The sequence below is a fragment of the Serinus canaria genome, chromosome 1 (genome assembly GCF_022539315.1).
Source record: "Serinus canaria isolate serCan28SL12 chromosome 1, serCan2020, whole genome shotgun sequence".
In the NCBI taxonomy this organism is placed as follows: Eukaryota; Metazoa; Chordata; class Aves; order Passeriformes; family Fringillidae; genus Serinus; species Serinus canaria.
In genome coordinates, this window is record NC_066313.1 from 69,486,631 (window position 1) to 69,504,462 (window position 17,832).

The window sequence follows — 17,832 nt, forward strand, 5'->3', positions numbered from 1 at the left end:
TCTTTGGTTTCTGGAAATCCTAATTTAAAATCCTTCTTATGACAATTATTTCTCCTCGCTGAACTTTATATCTCTTGAATATTTTCCTGTCAGGGTCCTATCTTTCTCAATATGTAAATCAAGTATATCAGCCTTTCATCTTCTGTTTCTAACTTTTCTAGCTTCCTATCAGGTTTTTTAATCATCATTTTCCCCATGCCTATCTCCTTATTGACAGTCTCTCCTACACTATTACTATTCTTTCCTCTCAAACTATTTCTTTTATTTTTTGACTTGCTCCTCCACATTGACAATATGTAATAAAATGTCTCGGTCACTTCACTGATTAAACAGGAAACAACAATCTGTCCTTGCACTGCAGTTACAGTGGTACTTTAAAACCCAGTGATGAATAATGTCTTTTCTGGCTTATCTCCAGCTCAGAAAGGTTATTGGGTATGAACAGAAATGGCTGAATAGAGTGAAGATGGCAGAGACAGCCCTAAATGAAACGTTTAATAAACTGACACTAATATTCTCCCTGACAGTCCTAGACAAGGGAATAAAGCTTTAAGTCTGAATGCCAGTCAGAGTTAATGTAATTAATGCTCTAGCCACTGACACTTGTAGGAGTTCATTATGTGGCAACAGGAGAATTTACTTATTTATAAGGGTTACAAGATTAGAAAATGTCCTTCCTGAGTGCTTGGAATTTAACTTTGACTTGTTTAAAGGCCTTACAAGTGTTTGAAGTTATTTAGAAACATAACTGTTCTAATTTCCTGACTCAAGTTCATAATGAAATATAAGCATTGGCAAAAGAAATTTTACTGATTTGATGCAGTTTAATGTCAACAGTAATGAAACTAATTCTTGAGGATTTTTGGAAGGAGGGTGTGTAGAACTAATTATTTAAAGAAACTCGAACAAACCTAAAAAGCATCACAAGGAGATAAAGTATATGCATATATATGGTTTTGTGTTTATGCAAAAAAATCCATATATCCCTGTGTATATACATAAAATATAAGCAAGAAAATAAGATAAAGGTATAACAGAATTCTTTGTCTTAATGCAGGCATTCAGAATTTTATTGCCCTAATTTGTCATAGGTTTAATGCCAATAGTCATGCCTTCTAGCATTTCATTATTTACATTTAAATAGATTTCTTGTGTCACTGGAGCAAGAACAAACACATAAATAGTTTTGAAATTAGGGTTTTTCCTTATGGCAATATTTTGCTGAGAGCTTCAACCACATAACATCTGAGAAGAAAGTTCAATTTTTTCTGCATACTTATATACTGACCTCTAAATTGGCAGTATATTCACCCCATTCCCTGCCTGTATAGGAGGTCACACAAAACAAAACCACAAGATTTTAAAAACATGTAATGTGGAAGAAATTTGCACTATAAAGGCTTTTATGTGGCATTTAGGGTTTTTTTAGTGTCCATGGACAATACAGAGGAAAATGAATACACTTTTTTAAAGCCTTCAGTAAGAGCAACTATATAGGCTTGTAAAGATCACTGAATACAAAGACAGAAGTTGTAATGTGCTTTATTGGGCCATGCAAAAATTATCTTAAAAGCTGTGAATGTGAATTGGTCACTTTTGGGCTATTCTGGAGAGTGCAGAAACCCTTGACTACTGGGCTTTTCTCTGGCAGCAGAAGATTCCTAAAAACTTCTGAGTAAATATAGAATATAGAATCTACATGACATAATTCCCTAATTTCCTCTTCTCCTCCACCATCACAGATGTTCTCTACTGGATAAGCAAGTTGATAAAATACATATCAGAAGACCTGCACATGCATATTTAAACTTGCTGTGTGCACATGGATGAGTGTTTGGGTAGATCCACAAGCTCTAAATCAACCCCACCAAATAGTATCTGTGGGGTGTACTCTTTTAATTATTTCTTTTTTGATTAGGCAGCTGTTCAATATTCCATCTAAGGAACATTGACCTCAACGTCATATCTATTCTAATATAGTTTCATTCCCCAAACAGCTTGTCAGATTATTTTGCCACTAAATTAAATTCTGCAGTTTACCACAAGCAAAGGACAAAAAAATGGAATATTAATTTGCAGCATAACTGTTTTAAATCTATAGTCTCAAATACTTGAAGTTGTCAGCAAATTGTTGTCTTTAAGAATAGGGATCAATTCAGAAACTATACAAACAAGACAAATGATAACAGAGGATTTCTCTTCTAAATTTTCAGGGATTCTGTCACAGAAATTACTGCAAGAATGGATCGAAAAATACAGTTATTTTAAATGCTGAATTTCTGTCTGTGTACCTATTTTTGTGAAGGAAAAAAGCTATAACAAGAAAGTGAATTCTATTAGCTGTACTCTCAATGAAAGAGGAACAAAAAGATAAATCATTCTCTGTATGCCCAATCTTAGGTCTTAGCTCAAGTCTGACTCTGTTTTGAGCAGCTCCAACTAGCCTTCTCCAAACAATACTCACGCAAGGTCCTAGGATTATTCAATTTTCAGAATGTCATGGCATAAAATCAATGTATGAATAAATTGCTCTAAAATTCTAAATTGTTGTAGATGTCCAAGCTGAAAAAAACCAAAAAATCAAAACACTCAACCACCACAAAAACTCATAACTGGGGGGGCAAAAGAACACCACCTGACCAAAGAGGATGTCAAATGAAAGAGTAATGATAATGACAACTTCCTCCAGGGGAAAATTTGCAATAATAGTTTGTTTCTCTTGTATTTTTTGAAAGAAATTAATAGTTCTGGTTTACTTATTACTGTAATAAGTAATTCTTGTTCAGTGTATGAGGGACCGCAGATATCTTTCAAGGGCTACACCTGACTTTGACAGCATTTCCCTGTCTTTATTGCCTATATAAAAAACATGCAGTGATCCTATATATCAGATTATCACTGAAATATCTATTTTTAAAATTCTTTTGTTTACTGTTAAAAAGTACTCAGAAACACCGAGGTCTAGAAATGAAATTGCAACAATTTTTTGCTATTCTGTCTCTTTTCTCTTGAGAAGTTTTCATAAAATTTCCCACATAGCTCCCTAGGCTCACTACCTCTCTTTATTTTAATATATTTTATGGTATACTTCTTCTGATATGTGACTTCATTTTGCAGATTTTTCCAGCATAGTGACAAGCAGAGTGTCTGGTCAACAGTGCCTTGATCAGCCACTGGGACTGTGATTAATGCATTGTTCCCCTCTGTTCAGGGCTGTTTATACCCACCAAGCTCTAGCATCAGTGGATGAGGACAGCCAAGTCAAGCATACTGTCTGCCTTCACTGTAATGCCATCAGCACACAGGGCTGGCATGCTCTTTAGGGTCACTGCCACTTCTCCAAGTCCTTACCAGAGTCTGGATATTCCTATTCCTAAATATGTTATGTTTTCATCAGAAAAATGAAAATAATTAAGCATCAGACAAAACAGTGTTATGGTCTAATGTAACCCCTTTACAACTGAGATTTCAAACTGTGTTATTTATTAATTTCCTAATGTTTTCTTCAAGACTTTAGATCACTATTTGTTTGGAAACACGTGCCATATCTAATTTAATAATTTATTTTATGTTTCTAGATGTATATATATATATATATATATATATATATATTTCCTTTAAAGGAGAAGTTTGGGACATCAAATTGGGTTTCTGGACACATTTCTATTCTATAGAAACTGATTATCATGCAGTAGAAGAAGGAACGGAGAAAATACACTAGTAGTCCTTGAATACAGATGATGAAGTTGTGTTGTAATTAAAAGCTAAATGATTACACAGCAGATAAAAAACTTAAAAAGAAAAACTAAGCCCTAAAATTAGAAGCTGGAAGCTTTAGGGCATAAATCCGCTTTCCAGGTTGTTAAAAGACAAATTGCTGATCTGAACTCATGCCAAGTGTCAACCTATCTTGAAATTCAGGATACTTACACCTTAAACACTCCTGTGAGACAGCACTTGAAATAAGGTGACTGTTTAAGACATGGATCCAGAGTGGGAGGCAGATGTGGCTAATGTGCAAGAGTTCCCCAAATACAATGGCAAAGTTAAGTGCAACTCAAGGGTGATAATCATATTAGTCAGATATTCTTGGCCATTGGACTGAAAAATAAAGCAAGTTCCAAAACAACTTGTGCTTTTTAAGCAGCTTCAAGAAAGGGGCATAAGTTTAGACAGACACTGTATGTTCACAATTTTGCTCAAAAATTTTGCATTTTTTGATCCATTCTTGCAGTAATTTCTGTGACAGCAAAACAGAGGTTGTTGCTGCTATTTAAGTCAACTTAATAGTATCGGGTTTTGTCTGTGATTTTGGATTGGGTGTAGATCGCATGGTTTCCATGTCCCATCTCCAATGGATTTTGCACTAACTTAGGAAGTCTGAACAATACAGAGTTTGCTCTTATTTTGTAGAACAGTACTGAAAGTTTCTCTGTCTAAACATACATAGACAGTTACACACACATCTAAATGCTGCTTATAACACTCAAAATGGGAGCACATCTGCACAGAGAAAAATCTCTCCTATCCATCCAACCAGAAGTTTAAATTGGACAAGCACATATGTGTCTTCTTCTGTTCTTGTAAGTCAGGTGAAATACAGGTTAACACAGGTTTTTACCTGACTTTAGTATGAAAACTAGTGAGAAATTAATGTTATCTTGCAATTCTGATATCATTGCTTCTCAGAAACTGGCTGTAATCCTTGAACTTTTTTATAACAGTATTTCTCCTCAGTGCATCCAAATGCTTTTTGACATCATGACCAGTTTGCTCTGAAAGGAAAAAATGTATAATTTAGTGACATATGGTTGATAACTGCACAAGCAACACAGCAGAAGATTCCCAGGCTAAGCTTACATGCAATCTAAAAAAAATTATTTTCTTAAAGCTATACACCATCAAAATATAGAAACAAGTAGATAAGAAAAATGTATTAAATTCTACCTGAATAGGACCTACAGTAATTATGGCATGGGGAAGTATCCCTCAATAGTCTCTACAGTTGCTCTGTAGTGAGCAGAGTCTAATGACATTGTTTGAAAAGTTCAGTTCACAGTGGAAGTCATCACCACCTAAAGAAGATTGCTACATTGGTTCAAACTCAGTGACTTCAGCAAAGGCTTTGACACTGTCTCCCACATCATAGTCCTGGAACAGCTGGCAGACCACATCTTGGACAGGTGCATTTTTCACTGGGTTAAGAACTGGCTGGATGGCTGGGCCCAACCAGCAATGGTGAATGGTGCCATATCCAGCTGGAGACCAGCCACAGGTGGTGCCACTCTCTACAACTGCCTGAAAGTAGTGCCATGGTCTGGTTGTTATGGTGGTGTTTGGTCAAAGGCTGGACTCAATGATTTCAAAGTTCTTTTCCAACCTGATTAATTCTGTGATTCTCCAACTCTTTAACCTTATCTGGTATGGTTGGTTTGGGCAACCAGTTCAAATTCAGACATATAAAAAGTTAAATTACTCCCACAGTCACTGAATAGTTTTGTGAGTATGTAGCATCAAAATCAGAATCTTCTCAACTAACTAAAACAAATGTCACATTTGGATGATAGTATTCTGTCTGTAATTATTTGATATCTGATAGGGAATACTTTCAGTAATAAAGTGAAAATTATGAAAAATGGATATACTGAAAAAAAGCAATTAACTAAAGTTAAAAACTTAAGGTAAAAACTGTCACATAAATTAGTCCTGTTTCAACAGGTTGGAATCAGCCTTACAAAAATTTCCTTCTAATAAACACTGTTTTGGACAGTTGAGTCCCCCTTCCATTTAAAGACTTTTGGCAATTTTTTATGGTTGTTTAAACTATCTTTCATTAAACAGATATATGTGCTATCAGACAAGATTGCTTTAATTCATAATAACAACTACAGCTCCTGAAGTCACAAACATGCATTTCTTTTTTATTTATTGTACTATTTGTCTTTGTGTTCCTATTTGTTGGCAGAACTCCTCTGGTCCTGCAGCAAAGACCGACTCATTTCATCAGACACAGTGCATGGTGATGGATGTGGCAAAACTGACTCTTCATTGCATTTTAACCACATTTTAAAGTCTTCTTGATGTGTTTCACAGAGTCAGGGAAATCAAGATGAGAATAGCAAATATGGGGTTGACATAATTTGTCATTGTAAGATTGAGCTCAATACACTTTCAAGTGGCATCTTAATTTTTTTTCCCTCCAGCACTTGCAGTAGAGTGCTTTTCTTGATAAAGTCATTCTACACCAAAGTCCCTAATACAATTGAAGAAGCTCTAAACCCAGCATAGACAAGGATTTGCCTAACAAGAAAAAGTGCATTTTGTCCGGTTTTCTTTGACTTCTGGCCATGCCTGAGATGACAAGATATGTCAGCTGAGATAATCACCAAATAAAAATAAGTAACACTCTTCCTCTCCCTCAGTGACAGCTGTCAAGAGACTCTTCAAGAACTACAAAACCACTGAAATGAAAAGAAAATATGTTTGAGGTCTGTTTAAAAGATCCTGTATTACAAATTACTCTCTGCACTTTAATTACAAGGCAGCAAAAAGATCCGCCATTTTTGTCAGAAATACATTTTAAGTGAAAATCTAAACCACAACACAAATAAAACCAAATGAAATAAATAAAGATAAAAATAAGAAAAATCTGTAGCTACTGTGCCCACAAAAACTAGTTGATTCTTTCAGAATCATGGTATCTGTCTATGCAATTTATAATTCTGGCATGAAATTCATCTGTCATCACCTGCCAGGTCTCCAGTAAATCTGTAGGCAAGAGGCAGTAAACTATTTTGCAACCAAAGAAATCAGACAAAAAGATGAAAGCTGCATTTAACTGAAAAAAATATTCTTCTTAATAATTTTTTTCAGTGCAATTGCAGTACAATACAAGTTATTTGAAAACTAGATTTTTTTATCTGTCTCCATGAAAAGTGTAAACATTTTATTTAGTTGTGTAAAATTTAGTGTATGTTAGGTATGTTTCATATTATTAAGTATGAAAAGTGAGTTGTTGGAAAGCAGGAAGGATAGAGGTTTATAAACTTACAGGCCTTGCCTAAAAGAATAAAATTGCTGTAGATTTAGGAATATTGAGTCTTCATTAGGTACACACACAGCTTAAAATCATTTCCAGATGAAATAGGCAAGGAGAAAAAGCAATAAAGCTAACGAAAGAGGAGCAGTTTGTTCAACGCATCCCCTGCAAAGAATACAAGTACCAAGGTTCTGGCCTTCAAGACCAGGCTAGTTTTCTAACATCATTAATGGTGTCACCATTTTCTAAAAGCCATAGCTATTGAATGTGAAAAAACTTCAAATCTAGGTTTTATGCACATTGGGAAAATATTTGACAAAATTAAAGTAATAAAGAGAGAACATGTGAAAGATAAAAAGAGAGTTTCATCACAAACATATATGCTAATGACAATTATTGTCAAAGCTGATCTTTGGAGCAAACTTAAGCTATGTGGAGTCTTTAGAGCACATCTTTTGGGCTTTGCTAACTGAAGGTTTAGGTACTTTGATATATTTTTGAAATTTATTTAACCAACACTTTCTTCAAAAATTAATTGCTTATATGTTTACAGACAGCAACATAAAATTTACAATTGCTGACACCAAATTTATCATGCTGTTCACCTCATCAGAATATATTCTACAGTGCTTTATAATGTTATATCACATTCTTGTAGTGCCATATAGACACAAATTAGTTAAATTTTCAAATAATTAAGTGGCAAATTGCAACTAACTCAGAATAATAGTCTGTGACAACTGAATTCTTTACTTGTCAGTATAGCCAGCTTTGGGCAGAATGCAATTATGTAAATACAAGATTTCTGGTCTTCAGTTCCAGAAGTGTGGTAGACAGAAGTTTCCTGTTAGACCTGGTTTATCTGGCTATGAAGATGTCTAGAATGAGACTCAGAGAGCTCCAGGTGCAAATATTTCAGGAACTGAATAGCATTTTAGATTCATACTTCAGAGCAAACTAAGTAGTGTTGATGGTCTGGACTGCATTTACTTCAATAACTAGATGTTCATCAACTATATTGGGAGCTTACACACCTACTAACCTAGAGACAACTAAATGTAATTCTTTTACTCTCAGACTTATTCCTCCCTTTGATTTATACATCCCCAACTCTCCATTACTTTCACATTTTATGTATTCATTTCCTAGGAATCACTATCTTTCCCCTACAGGATAAAAAAAGGATGTAATTTGCCAATCAGATGTAGACACCTACATGGCAGATATCGTTACTTGAGTTAATCACCACAGACTACCTTTGCAATCCCTGAGAAAAGCTGTTGTAAGGTTTAGTTAATCTCATCCTCATATAGACATCTCAAGATAATTCAGTTACTTCTGTATAGGTGTCTAATGACATTAAATGCTCTTTATGATATCCCACCTGAGCTTTAACTGCCAATTAAGTAAGTCATTTGTCTTGGTTTCTTTACCTGCAAACCCTGTGTGGATGTCAGAAGTCTCCTAGGGGATCTCAAATGGTAGCTGACATCAATTCTGAAGCAGCAGAATTAGCTTGCTAAAAGAAGTCATGTTTGACACAGGAGTGTCTGCCACTTTCCATGGAATGTGATGGGCACATAGGACAATTTTCTGCTTGTCAGGGTCTACAGTGTAGGCATTTGATTTTGACATTCAAATTTAAAGTTCATAATATTTTTTTCAAGTTCTGGTGATCTCTGTAGCCAAAAATCTTTCTTCATTTCAAGAAACAGGTTATCCAATCTCAACGTGTGATTGACAGGCCTTTTATTTTGAACTCTTTAACTTACTGAGCAAGTTATGCCTGCTCTACCTTTAGTACTACCTATGGGACTTTCACCTGCTTAGACTGCCATCACAGTGGGTGGGGCTCTATCAGAAGAAGATGTGCCACTTGATGTGAATATGTTGCTCCTAAAACAAAGCTGTTCATCACACTCAATTTAGATTCTTAGTACTCACTGTCCATATAAATTCTATACCCTTAGGATTAGAGGTGGATCTACATTCACAGATGTTAACAAAAATTTGGAGGGAGAATGTAAATAGAATGTCTCAAATGCAGTTCTTATTTATCAAGGTTCCTAAAAGACAAAAATTCAAGGAAAGGAAGGATCTTTCAACTTTCTTTTGTTATTGAAGTTCTACTATGAGTATTTCTAATTTCACAGAGATGTTTTGCTTAAGTTTACAGCCCAAAGTTTATCTGTTGACTTTATGATACCAGCACAGACATTAAGCATTATGCATCCTGTTAAAAGCAGTTGAACATATCTGAGAAATTGGGAGAAAGGTCTTCTAAGTAAAAATTATCACAGGTAATAGGGCTTTCTCTCATGATTGCTATTTCTGAGCATGAATGTTCTTTTGCTATGAGAGTGACTCTTTAGCAAAAAGAAATCTACTTCAAATGCAAGCAGGAATTAAAGTTATGTCAAACTGAAGAGACTGGAAATGAAATAAATTAGTTTGCTCTCTATCTGACTTACTAAAAGTTAAATGAAACTGAAATTATTAGAGCTTCATGAGGTGGTGAAGCATTACCATTCAGTTGGTTTAGTGATTTAGGGGAAGATTTACCAGGGAAAACTAAGACTATGATAACTGTTAGCAGCAGATTCTGATTAGGTGTAAGAGACATGAATAGTGACAATGATATAATAAAGTTGTCTGCTGGAAATTTTCATCAGCATATAAACAGTTGAATTCAGTGACTACTGTTGAAGCGTGGAATTAGGAATTTTGTCATTGTCTAGGTATGTATGTAAAAAAAAATTATGCATATATATAATGCTATTCAAAAGTATGTCAACATATTTGAATTCACATTGTAATAATTTTTCTAATTTATTGCTTCCTTCTATAAACATCTTCTTTTACAAAGTATGAAATCAGTATTATGAATGTAGTTAATGCAGCCTAAAATTCTAACCTAAGCTTCCAGCTGACAGGCTTCAGTGTGTGTGTTGAGAGGCAAAATTGGCCCTCATTATGTCCAGTGCTTCCTGATAATAGTTAGGAATTGCAGGATTTAATCATACCTTTAGGACAGTAACTTAATTCTTTCAGTTGAAACCAGAGGAGAATGAAATATTAAATACTTTGCTTTGTAAAAAAATAACAAACTAGAAACAAACCATAAAGCTTACAGTAATTTCTTCTTGCAGGGTTTTTTGCTGTTCATCTTCTCTACTTCCCTTCAGAACTGGTTTTGTCCTTTTTATTTATGCTGTATTAATAAAACACAACAAGCAGTTGTTGCCTTTTCCTGTCTTTTTCTGAGATATGATTTTCTTAAACAGACTCAGAATAAGATGCAAGTGTTTCAAGGGAACTGAGAACAACTTTGTTCACAATATCTTCCTATGTAGTGTTGAAATTGCCCTTTTTTGATAAGAAGGAAGAGAAGTAGATCTAGCATTTCTCATCTGCAGCATTCATAAGCAATCTCATCTGATGTATGAAGGTTTTGGTAGAATCTTCAATAGCAAATGCCACTATTAAACAAGTAGGCAAAATGTAAGGGTTCAATCAGAATAGTCATAAGGGAATTTGACATTAGGCGACTTCATTTTTCCATTCTCAGTCAAGATATATACTATGTTAATTATGAGGGACTTAGTTGATTTATTTGGGTTTTCTCTGGCTTCAGCTCTGAAGGAAGAAAAGTGGTGGAACCAGGCCCAGAATAAATTATTATATCATTCTTATTTCCACAAATAATTAACTTTCAGTGAACATTGATATAAGTTACATATATATATATATATGTCAAAAATATATCCTCTAGTCCTCACAGATTCATTAATAGAAATAAACTTTTCCTGGATCTTCAAAGAGCAATGCATGAGAGGTGAGATCTGCATTAAATGCAGAGAGTAACATGCAGCTTACGCTACTGCTACTGCAGGTTCTTTTTAATAGCTCAAATATGTGCAAAGTTGTTCAAATAATATGTCAAGTATATTCACATTTTAAATTACCGGAAAGAATCATAAAATCCTTCAGGTTGGAAAAGACCTTTAAGATCATTGACTCCAACTATTAACCTAACACCACCATGTCCCTAAGAGCCACCTTTACCCATATTCTAAATACTTCCAGGGATGGTGATTCAACCACTTCCCTGGGTAGCCCATTCCAAAAGACAATCCTTGCAGAGAAGAAATTATTCCGAACATCCCACCTAAACTTCCCCCGAAACAACTTGAGGCCATTGCCTCTTGTCTTGTCACTTGTTACTTGGGAGCAGGGACCAACCCCCACCTGGCTACAATTTCATTTCAGGTAGTGATAGAGAGGGATGCAGTCCCTCGAACCTTCTTTTCTCCAGCCTAAATAATCCCAGCTCCATCTAACATGTACTAGTTTTACTCCAGACCCTTCACCAGCTCCATTGCCCTTCTCTGGATACCCTCCAGCACCTTGGTGTCTTTTCTCTCCTGAGCTGAGGGGCCCAAAACAGAGCACAGCACTTGAGGTGAGGCTTCCCCAATGCTGAGTGCAGGGGGAACAATCACTTCTCTGGTCCTGCTGGCCACGCTCTTGCTGATAGAGACCATTGGCCTTATTGGCCACCTGGGCACTCTGCTGGCAAATATTCAGTCAGATGAATACCCAGGTCCTTTTCTTCTGGCACTTGGCACTGTTGAACCTCTCACAATTGGCCTTGGCTTTATCAATCCATCCTGTCCATATCCCTCTGCAGAACCGTCCTGCCTTATAACAGACCAGTTCTTCTGCAACAACATCAACATCATCTGCAAATTATCAATTGTCATGCAGTTTAGGACAATCTTGCATAGGTCATATTAACTGAAAAAACAAAAAACAAAAAAACCAAACAACGCCCCCAATACACAAATATGAAAAACAACCCTATCCAAACCAGCAGATATCATTAGTAATATCTACCACTCTCCAGAGAGCAAAATCCTTAATTCTTCTACATACCAGTGACAATTAATTAAATTTCTTTTCATTATAGGTATTATAGGTAATATAGGTATACCTATTATTATAGGTATTTCTTTCAAAGAAATACTACTACAGCTAATAGTCCTAAGACTTGCTGATAAATATTTTTCAAAAAAAGTAATTTCTTTTTTTTCTCTGAAAGATCAAACCTACACTGTTAATCACAGGCTATTCCTTTTTATAGTCTTCTTTTTCTGGAAGACAAACAGTAGAAGTACAGAGTCTTTTTAACCTTTATTGCATAATTTAACAGCCTGGCATTTCCACTTGAGAGAAAGACATTGCAGATTTCAGACACAAAAACATTTTTAAGCAAATCTGAAAAGGGTTCTGAAAAGCCTTCTCACTCAGAGTTTGGAAAAAATGAAATATTGACATATATAGAGGGTAAGTACATCACTGAGAATCTAAACGTTATTAAAAGCATACTAATGGTGTGCTTAACTATTTGATATTTTTCCTATTTAGTGGGAAGTTATTGGTAGCTATAAAGGGTGAATTCCAGTAATGCAAAACCATGTGTGCTGCTGTACTCTCCAATTCACATTTTTTACTCTACAGTTATATACACGAGGCCTTTTTTTTTAATTTTTTTAAAATTATTTTTATGGTATGCACAATCCAACCCTCCTCTTTCCTTATGATTATTTTTCTGGCTTCAGGAGAAAGCCTGAGTTAACAAGAAATGTAAAATTTTGTCTTCTCATTACAATATAAATGTAATAAGGGTGACCATTGAATAATGAATTCCAGCTAGGCTGAAATTTTAAATCCTTCTCTTCCAGTGAGGACATTCAAACTTAATGAAACAATAATGTATAAAATCCAGGGTCCTCCTTCTTCATTTTTTCAAGTGGTTTTTTTATGTATTTTTCCAAGTGTCATGAATCATAAATACTGAGACACTTCTAGAAAGGAGTAAGATCATTCCAGAACGCAAATAAGATAAATTATATGGATGTTGTGATTACACCTCCTTTCCTTCTGTCCCTGAGATATGAGCATCCAGAAAGGCCACCTTGTTGGAAGGGGAAGATTGCTGACCAGAGGGAAATGCCTTCTGAAATACTGATGGAGAAATTGCCTGCCTGTTCCAGCCTGGGAACTGTGAGAATGGGAACTGGAGCTGAGAACCAGAAGCATATTAAAAAAAAATAAAAAATAAAAAAGGCAACATCTTTGAAGTACTGCTAAGTGCCTAGAAAATGACACAACCTAATTGCGAAAGCAAGGAACTGTAATGACAACAAACAGTTTTAAAGTAATTTTAAAAAACTGATTTGTACTAAGGGGTAAAAAATCCTGAGAAAGTAAGGATCACTCCCTACTGTTGGCTGTTCTTGCTCCAAGAACAAGAAAACAATTTAAAAACTCGGTGACATGGATCACCTTTAAAGTGAAACTGACATCTGTTATTTTCTTGGGCTCCCTCTAGGCCCACTTCTGGGGTCAGTTTGATTTGTCCACCTCTTTTAGAGTGGTTGGGTCTCTCTTAAAGGATAAAGCCCTTCATGATTTTTTGTATTACAGTATAAGAAAAGGTATGTAATATAAACTTGTAAGTTGGATGTCATCATATCCTCTAAGAAAATAATTGCTTTTGGAGAAGCAGTTTTCCTCGTTGGCTCCTGAACACCCTACTTGTTATGACAGAAGAAGTAAAGGTGTAAATCCCATAAAGGTGGAAAATTTTTTTCCCTCTACTCCTTTTGAATCACTATGTACAGAATCAGAACAGTATCTGCTTTTATGGCACTTCCAGAGGCCAAAATTAAAGAACAGAGAAAACACATTTGCTGATAGATAATTTGATACAGGCTTTTAATGATATTCTGTGCCTAATATTCTCTGCACATGCTTTATGTTATATTTAGTAGAAATATACATATTGAATTAAGAAATAACATTCTGTGCTAGAATGGAAGCCTGTATTTAACTATAATTTATATTTATTTGCATGTTTTCATTAGTGCCCCCAAGATAAGAACAGGTATATAAGACTAAAAAAATGAATTTAAAAGCCAAGTAGACAATTGCCATCTTGATTCAGGGTGAACATTGCTGTCATTAAGCATATTAGCATTCCTCACCAGCCTTTGAAAGATGCTAGATCACTGTTTTCTTAGAAATGCACGACTCATCTCTGTGTCTACATGTATCTGTATATACAGAAACAAAATGTAAGCTTACAAATGTAAGTTTACAAATTTTACTTCTGTTAAAAGAGAGATGGATCAGTAACATATCTGCAAACAAATATCAAGATTTGTTCTCTGAACTCTTTTTTGTCTCTTTTGTGAAGTCTGAGAGCTGTATATAAAATCTGTATCACCTTCTTTAAATTTATTTTGTCTTCTTTCTATTTATTTTGTCTTTGGTGTAACTAATTGATGTTTATTTTGATCAATTCTATAATGCCTTTAAAGCTGAATTATGAAAAGATTTTTTTTTTTTTTTATGTTTAAAATCAAGGATTAAGCCCTTTAAAATACCTGGAGATGCTAATTTCTTAACAAAGTAGCAGTTCAGTACACAATCATCACTACCAGAACTAAGATTGTAGCATGGGTTCTAGTACTCAGGCCATCATTAACTCACAGAAAAAATAACAGGAAAAACTTATACTTGGAGTGACATTGGCCTGCATTTTTTTATTGCTTTTCCTTTTTTAAAATGTAACTTTGCCAACTGCTTCTCTAATACATAAAGATCGGTTTTGCTCTTGATTTTTTTTTTTTTTTGTCCTTTTCTGTGGCTAAGATGACCTTTTGTTAATCATAAACTGCTTGATTTCCTGTCACACTATCTCTGGAGTTCTTAAATAGAAACAAGAGCTCTATTTTCTGTGTAGCTGCTGAGAAAATAGTGTCAAGGCAACTGTGGTTTTGGGAAGATTTCTGAAGTGTTTCTGAATCCTAAAAGTAATGGGATTGTGGAATGTCATTACCCTGGAAGGTGTCAGACATAAGCTCTGCACTAAATCTGACTCAATAATAGGTTTTGAACTTCGTGGGAAGCTTTCTAAAATCTGGGTTTATTCCAAAAAAGGGCTGAAATTAAGTAGCAAGCAAACAAAGAAACATAGCATTTCTCATGGACTAAGCTGGAGTTGTCCCATGAAACCAGCATTCCCAGGCCAGCATTCAGCAGATCAAAGGTAAATGGTACAGTGTTGTACAGTCCAGCTGGAAAAGAACTACAGAGCATCCACTTCATAGCATGATCAGACTTACCTAGCTCATGGCTGTCAAGTGTATTTTCAGGCTGCCCACAAAAGCCTTCAGTCTTGGAAACTCATAATATTCTTTGGGCAACCTGCTCCAACTTTCCTCAAGTCCAATAAAAATCTCCATTGTGGCACTTAAGCCTCCTATTCATCCTGGTCATGAAGACTGATTGCATCTGTGTGGAGACAAGAAAAAGAGAGACATTACTATTTTGACTTTAATTATTTTTTTATATATTTTTGTTACAATCCCCAATTGTCACCATAAATGTAGAGGTTGATATCCAGTAATTATATAGGGTTATGTGGGTTGGTTTGGGGTTTTTTTCTTTGTTTTGCTGGGTTTTGGTTTCCTTCCTTCCTTCCTTCCTTCCTTTCCTTCCTTCCTTCCTTCCTTCCTTCCTTCCTTCCTTTACGATCTCATTTCAAGTAGTGTCTATGCAGATCTTAGAATGAAACTTCTTGCTGAATTATGTTGAAAATGGTTATCAATTAAGCTATTTTTACAGGCTTATTTTTTTTCTCTCAAGCAACATAAAATAACAAAATCTAGTTCTTTAAAATTGCTGACAGTAAGATGCACATTTTACTGCTAAAATTACTTGATAGCACAATGGTTATCAAGAAATGTGAAATCATTATAAGATATTTAATTCTGCTGAAAGCCAAAAAGTGACTCTTTTATGTTTGTAAAGCAAAGTTTTCCATTGTGGTAGAAATGAAATAATGAGTCTAATCTTCATTGGTCTAGCTCTAGTTGTTACCAGAAAAAAGAATGCAGACAAAATCACTGTGCACACACTTTTCAGATTCAGCCCCTATTCCAAGTATTATGGCCACCCTCCCAATGCTCCTTTCAGCCTTGAAGTTTCCATTCTGCTCTGTACAGGTCTATTGCAGGTAAGGTTGGTCATGACTTTTGGATTCTGGAATTCTTTATAGGAAGGACTATGATCTTCATGTTGATGGGTCTCCCTACCTCTGTGTGGATGACCAGCAGAGGTAACATTGACACATTTCCTAACACACTTTAACAGCCTTTTTTGTCCTTCTTTGATCTGAAGCTTCATGTTACATCCAAATTCACTATGGAGCCACATGCTCTGGATATGTTTTTTTTTCCTTATTGCCCCTAAAATCAACACTGTTGTCTTGGTTTTGGACTGGGCACATTGCCAGTGCCTCCATGAAAACACATCCACCTAGTGCCTACTGTGAGATGTGACCAGAAACAGAGCAAGCAAACACCAATTTAGGAATAAAAGGAAAAAAAAACTTTATTAACACACACACACACACACACACACACACACAAAGAACAGAATGGAAATCTTTCAAACACATTTCTCCTCCCCCTCTCAACCCACATTACAACATACAATACAAACCCCAATCTTCCTTCAGTCCCCATCTCTCAGGTGTTAATTCTCAGTCCATTATCCTTCTTCTAACAATCAATACATTCTACTAAAGAGGAAGGAGTCTTCTCCTTGTGCCATTTCTTGACTAACCCCTTTCAATATTCCATGCTCTCACCATGGAAATGGACCAGAAGATTGCTTTTGGGGTTTCTCTTTTTAAGGATACTTTGGTCAGTTCCACAAAATGACAGTCTCTCCATTTTTTGGGATAACAAAATCCCCCCCATTTCCCCCGGGGCAAGGGCTTCACGACAGAAATCTTCTCATTTCTGATTTCTGCCTACCACTACTCTTCACTGCCTTTCTTGGGTCTGAGCCATTGCTTTCCCCCCAAAACCGCAGTCTCTGTGTTACAATAGAAAGTTAGTCCGTCCACAGCCGAAAAAAAAAACTGCTCCTCCGTTTATCTCTTCCCAAGTAAATTCTTCTCATTAACTCCACTACTCCCTACTCACACAAACCTCTCATTTCACTTGTCCATTTCTTCTTGTTCTTATCTCTGTCCTCCGGGAGGATCAACGTCTGGAAGGTTTCCATCGTGAAGGAAAAAAGTTAAAATCATCTCTAGGTGCCGGACTCTCTTCACACTCTTGGCCGACTTCCAGGAGCTGCCCGGCGCATCTTATCTCTTTTCTCTCTTCTCTCTCTCTCTCTCTCTCTAGGAAGCGGGGTGAGGGGGGGGGGGGGTTTTGCTCGGTGCTTTCACTACTTCCACCCCTCCATCCTTTCACTTCCCCCCCCCGGTCTCTCTCTCTCTCTCTCCAAGATCCAAGGCCTGCGGCCTAGCTCACGGCGCCTCGTGGCCTTTTCCCCTCCCCCACCCGGCCTACAGCCGGAGGGGGAGAGAGAACTGACCTGATCCCTTTGCTGACCGACAAGCAAGAGAGAGGCACTTCCTGGGAGTTCTACCTTTATACCCTGTGTTCTCAGAGGCGGAACCATCTCCTCATTGGTCCAAACAGGTGCCAATATTCACACCTGAGCCCCCACTGGGCTAACCACTGTCTCCAAAAAAAAAACACTTCCTTTCAAACCACGACAACTGTTCAGCTCCATGCCAGAATTTCTTTAACTGATCTTGGGTGAATTGTTCATTGTTGCATTGTCTCTAGTGCCCTGTCTGTTCCCTATCTCTTAGTACCCCTATGCATGAACTCCTCTGCACTCTGTCCTGTGTACTTCTCTGC

The 17,832-nt window shown here is 36.2% G+C and overlaps 1 long non-coding RNA gene across 2 annotated transcripts; it reads right to left on the reverse strand.

Moving 5' to 3' along the window:
- Positions 1-3,634: 3,634 nt before the first annotated feature.
- On the reverse strand, positions 3,635-17,526 carry LOC127059524 (uncharacterized). Of its 2 annotated transcripts, none has more exons than XR_007777445.1 (3): positions 17,107-17,526; positions 15,232-15,400; positions 3,635-4,775 (listed from the first exon to the last, which is right to left on the reverse strand). It is a non-coding gene; the product is annotated as an uncharacterized LOC127059524 (long non-coding RNA). The 2 variants fall into 2 exon arrangements; XR_007777446.1 differs by lacking the exon at positions 3,635-4,775 and adding an exon at positions 11,582-11,760.
- Between the last annotated feature and the right edge of the window lie 306 nt (positions 17,527-17,832).